Here is a 5,903-nt window from a genome sequence, read left to right on the forward strand (position 1 = left end):
TAGAAGTAAACTCTCACCGGGCTTTCATTGGAAAGGTGAGGGGCTAAGGGAAACCGGTCTTTAGAAATTAGTGTGTAAACCATGAAATTAGATGTTTAGGTCTTGTCTAGTGAAGGATTTGTCATTATGATGAACCAATGATCCCGAGGCTTTTTATTAATATTGTTCTTATCTTCAGTAATCAAAACCCCTTTTTACTAAACTTTCTCTCCCTCTAATCATTCACTAAAGGTTAATTAAGTTGAACAACTCCCTAGCGGAACGATACTTTTACTTACGGTTTGGCACTTGCGGTTTGGCTCTATCAAGTTTTTGGCGCCGTTGCCGGGGAGTTAACTAATTTAATTAGCTTTTTCTTAGTGATTAGAATTCTCTCTTCTTTCTCTTTTCTTTTTATTTTTAACTTTTTATTTTTCTGTTATCGTCAACTTCTTGGGTTCTCAACCTTTTATGCGAAGAACTAGAAATCGAGCGGTATTCATACCCGAGATCGAAGGGTTCTTACATAGAAGAAGAGCGGCACAAAATAACACCGCCATGGCCAATCGCACTCTCAAAGAGTATGCAACGCCGTCTACGGCTGAGCCACAAGCTGTTATTGTGTACCCAACGGTTGAGGATGACAATTTTGAAATTAAGCCTGCCCTACTTAACTTGGTGCAGCAAAACCAATTCTCGGGATCCCCCAGTGAGGATCCCAATCTTCACATCTCTGTTTTCCTACGAATTAGTGGAACCATGAAGGAGAACCAAGAAGCCGTAAGACTTCATCTCTTTCCCTTTTCCTTAAGGGATAGAGCTAGCGCTTGGTTCCATTCCCTCGAAGTCGGTTCCATTACTTCATGGGATCAGATGAGGCAAGCATTCCTTGCCCGTTTCTTTCCACCATCTAAAACTTCTAAACTTAGAGACCAAATCACGCGGTTCAACCAAAAAGATGGGGAATCTCTCTATGATGCATGGGAGCATTTCAAAGAAATGCTAAGACTTTGTCCCCACCATGGCCTAGAGAAGTGGCTTATAGTCCACACTTTTTATAATGGCTTGTCTTATACCACTAAGATGTCTATTGATGCAGCTGCAGGTGGAGCACTTATGAAAAAGAACTACACGGAGGCGTATGCCTTGATTTAAGACATGGCTCAAAATCATTACAAATGGACCGACGAGAGAGCCACCACTAGTTCTTCATCCTCCAAAGAGGAGGCAGGTATGTACGAAGTCTCTAACTATGACCACCTTGCTTCTAAAATTGATACACTAACTGAAAAACTTGAAAAACTCAATGTTAGTGCTATCAATTCTGCTTCTACTCCTTCTTGTGAAATATGTGGTATAACTGGTCATACTGGTGTTGATTGCCAACTAGGTAGTGCTATTAATGGTGTTGAGCAAATGAATTATGCTCAATACAACCAACGGATGCGACAAAATCAAAATTTTTATAAAAACCAAAATCCCTATGGACAAGTAGCACCACCCGGTTATGCAAACAACCAAAGATTCACTCAGAAATCCAATTTGGAAATTTTGTTGGAAAACTCTATTGCCAACAAAACCAAACAACTTCAAGAACTTTAAAACCAAACCAGATTTCTGAATGATTCTCTTTCCAAGCTCAATACCAAGGTTGATTCTATTGCTACTCACTCTAAAATGCTTGAAACTCAAATTGCTCAAATAGCCCAACAAATGGCTGCCTCTTCCCAAACACCGGGAGTCTTTCCTGGTCAAACCGAAGCCAATCCCAACGCCCAAGTTAATGTCATATCTTTTGGGGGTAGTAAGTTAAACGAAACTTTTGCTAAGGTTAAAAACATTGGGAAAGAAAGTGTCAAGCCTTTAGGTGATAAAATTGTGATAGAAGATGCAAAACCGCTTGAAGAAAACAAAACTCCATCCCCCTTAAACCTTGATAAGCTTAAACTAGAGGGTAAGTTTGAAAAATTTGTTAACATACTTAGGAAAATTTGCATTAAACTTCCCTTTGCTGAAGCTTTGTCTAGGATGCCTCTATATGCCAAGTTTTTGAAGGAAATTTTTTCAAAGAAAAGGGCTATAGAGCATAATGAGACAATAGCCTTGGCTAGGGACACTAGTGCAATCATTCAAGAAGCACCCCCTAAGCTTAGAGATCCAGGTGGCTTTGCCATACCATGTGAAATTGGGAATGAAACCATAAACAAAGCCCTATGTGACTTAGGAGCTAGTGTTAGTTTGCTGCTTTTGTCTCTTCTCAAAAGGATAGGGATAGGAGAATTGAAACCTACCGAGATGGAATTGAAACTTGCTGATCGTTCTACCATGAAACTTGTAGGATTTGTCGAGGACATACCCGTTAAGATAGAAGGGATACATATCCCAACTGATCTTTTAGTCGTTGACATTGCGGAGGACGAAGACGTCCCCATAATCCTAGGTAGACCTTTCCTAGCCACCGCAGGAGCTCTCATAGATGTTAAGAACGGTAGGATAGTATTTCAAGTGAGTGATAAGATGGTAGGATTTGAGTTGGAAAATGTTATGAAGGGTCCCGCTCTTTACACTTGTTGCATGCTTAACGTTCATGTTGTGAAAGAACGTTTTATAGCGTCATTTACACAATATGATATCTTTGATCCATTCTAAGGACTCTTTCTAACCGTCAAGCTAATGACATTAAAAGAGCGCTTCGTGGGAGGCAACCCACGCATTTAATCGCTTTTGTTTTGTTTTTCTTTGTTTTAAGTTGTTTTGTAGGTAATTGTCCAAGTGTGAATCGAAAAAAATCGAGAAATTGAAAAATTCTGAAGCCCCCAGGACCAGAAAGGTGGCACGGCCCGTGCTAGGCTTGGCACGGCCGTGCCAAGTTTTTAAGAAAAAAAAAAGCAATGTTGAAGTCAGAAAGATGGCACGGCCCGTGCCAATAGGTGGCACGGCCGTGCCCGAGCTCTACACCCCCATATATACAATTTTTTTTTTCTTCTTCCTCATTCACAAACAACAACCCTCTTTCATCTTTCAAACTTCTCTCTAAACCTCCATAACCTTCAAACCCTCATATCTCCCTCAATTCTTAACCAAATCACTCAATTATTTCATCAATCAACCACAAACTTCCTCCAAAACAAAAACCACCAATCAAAAACATCTTTCATCCATTCAAACCCATAATTCACAAAAACCCTAATCTTTCAAAACCTAACCCAAACACCATAAAACCTTAACCAATCTCCACATCCAAACCAACAAACCTTCCTTAAACATCAACCCCAACCCTAAATCAATCCTTTCCACCAAAAAACTTCTCAAACCCTAAAACTTCAAACCAATTGTAACAAGGGTCAATGGCTTCAAGAAGAAGTGGTAAGGAACCAGCAAGCTCTCAAGGAGGACCTCCCCCAAAGAAGCAAGCACAAGTGAAGAATCATGGAATCCAGTTCAAAAACAACAAGCAAAGGGACAGGTATAAAAATCTCATCTCTAAACACTTGCATCCTTCTCGTTATCCTGATCCCAATACTTTGGATGTGCTAGAGCTTTTTGATGATGTTTCTAGGCTGATAGGAAAGTTAGGTTGGGCTGATTTGCTGAAACCTATGCGGGGTTATGAAAATTTCACTTATGAATTCTTGAGCTCAATAGTTTTTACCAAAGATAAGTTGGATTATGATAACCCTAACCATAAAGTTGTTTTCCGGTTGATGAATATTGATTATGACATGTCACTTCAGCACTTTTGTGAGGCCTTAGGTATTGCAAATGAAGGATATATTCATGATCATTGGGATCCTAGTCTAAAACCGGTTAACTATGACCCAGCTGTCTTTTGGAAACAAATCACCGGTCTTAACAAATACGTCCCTAGCGCGAACAAAGCTAGCAACATTCACAACCCCGTACTTAGGTACCTTCAGAGGGTAATGACTTGCACTATTTGGGGTAGAACCGAGCTAGGAAGCACTAGAACCGATGAGTTGTTCATGTTATGGGCAATGCTCTACAACCACCCCGTCAATACTTGTTTTTATTTGATTGATCACCTAGACTTTGTCGGTACTAGACCGGCCGGTAGAGGAGACATAGTGGTGGGTGGCATCATTACATATATAGCTAGGTGTTTTGGAGTGGGTTAAGATGAGGGGATCAAACCAATTGAGGGAAACAATAGGCTTAACATAGAAACCCTTATTGCTATGAATTTCATCAAACATCGTCCACCCCTTCATTACCAACTTAAGCTAAATGTGCCAATCATGTTTTTATTGCCTAACCCATCTCGGACTACCACCGAGGTGGAATAAAATTGGTTGTATGTTAATGATGTGCAGGTTCTTGGTGAGCAAGATGATGATGAGGGAGAAGGTGCTAACTTGCACCATGATGAAGAAGACGGTGCTAACTTGCACCAAGAGGGGCACCATGGCCATGAAGCCGGTGAGCTTAATGAAAATCAAAGATGGACATGGATTCACAATGAAATCGAGAGGATGAGCACCGAGCAACAAAGGCAAGGTGTTGAGATCTCCGGCCTTCGCAATGAAGTTCAAAGGGGCAATCGTGTCAATGATGAAAATAATGAGATGCTCCGTCGGATGATGCAACACCTCCAACGTCAAGGTCCTCCATATAGACCTCAATAAATTGTGAGCTTTCCTCTTCCTCTCTTCCCTTCTCTCCTCTCTCTCTCTCTACTACTCTTCTTCTACTCCTTTTCTCTTCTTCTTCTTCTTCTTCTTCTCTTTTAATTTCTTTTTCTTTTGAATCATTGAGGACAATGCTTCCCCTAAGTGTGGGGGGGGGGGGGGGGGGGGGGCTAATAAAGTGTCTAGAGTCGTAGTGTCCAAACTCCCTTGAACTTTATTCTTTTGTTTTGTTTTTATAGTGAAAGGCATGACTAGTAGCTTGTTTTTAATGCAAAAAATGGCATGAAATTTTTTGTTTTGTCTCTTCTTTAGGTTGCTTCTTATACACGAAAGTAGTTTCTTGTGTTCTTATGATCTTGCTATACCCATGTCTTGTTTTATTGTGAAAATCTCCAATGAGAAAAGCACTCGGTTGCAATCTTTGAGCAAATGTATGAATAGGTATTTTAAGGAACACGTTCTATCTCTAGTGTTAACTTAGACCCTTTAAAGTCTTAAGAGTAAAAGTAGTATAAGTTTGTGTGGGAAATTAATCTATGTTCTTAATTGTTATATCCTTAATTGTTAAAGTTAAAATGGGGCGGGAGAATGGCACCAACATGTGGGGGAAAGGACAATCCCTAACTTCCTAATTGTGGTGGTGACTCCCTAATTTGAACCTAAAGTGAAACAACTTCATCAATGCTAGGGGGAAAGGACAATTACATCCAAAAATACTTCCTACGAGGAGATGAAACAAATAATAATTTTGCAGCACTGCTTAGGGTGATTTTGAATCTAGGGGGAAAGGACAATTACATCCGAGAAGACTTCCTACGAGGATAGATAGCCCCTAAGCATCTGCAGCCCTTGTGCTTAATTGTTAAATTAATTCAATCTTAACTTAAATTCCCATCACTCTTATATGAAATAAAGAAAGGACTTTTCTCGGTTACTTTAGCGTTAAGGATAGAACCTATTCCTCATAATATCTGTCTTATACAGGAGCAATAAAAGGGTTGGACTGCACACACACACTCGCTTGAGACTTGATGTTGGGTAGAATAGGTTCATGAGAAGCATTTGAAATTGTAATTAGTGTACTTGAAGCAAAGCCTTTCTTTTGAGACATGTGTTCTTAATATTGCCATGAATAAATCTTTTGTTGCCTGCTATGTCTATTGCCTTTTGCTTGAGGACAAGCAAAGATTCAAGTGTGGGGGAGTTTGATGAGTTATAGATTAGTATATTTTAATGCTTTATTTAGTTTAGTTTTAAATAAGATTTGATTTGATTTTA

General features: G+C 39.7%; 1 non-coding gene across 1 annotated transcript; it reads right to left on the bottom strand.

Moving 5' to 3' along the window:
* Positions 1–900: 900 nt before the first annotated feature.
* Positions 901–1,007, bottom strand: LOC146903940 (small nucleolar RNA R71). Its single transcript, XR_015020813.1, has one exon. It is a non-coding gene; the product is annotated as a small nucleolar RNA R71 (small nucleolar RNA).
* Positions 1,008–5,903: the final 4,896 nt, after the last annotated feature.

This window comes from Medicago sativa, chromosome 7 (genome assembly GCF_051527215.1).
Source record: "Medicago sativa cultivar Bolivia chromosome 7, Bolivia_mono, whole genome shotgun sequence".
Taxonomy (NCBI): domain Eukaryota; kingdom Viridiplantae; phylum Streptophyta; class Magnoliopsida; order Fabales; family Fabaceae; genus Medicago; species Medicago sativa.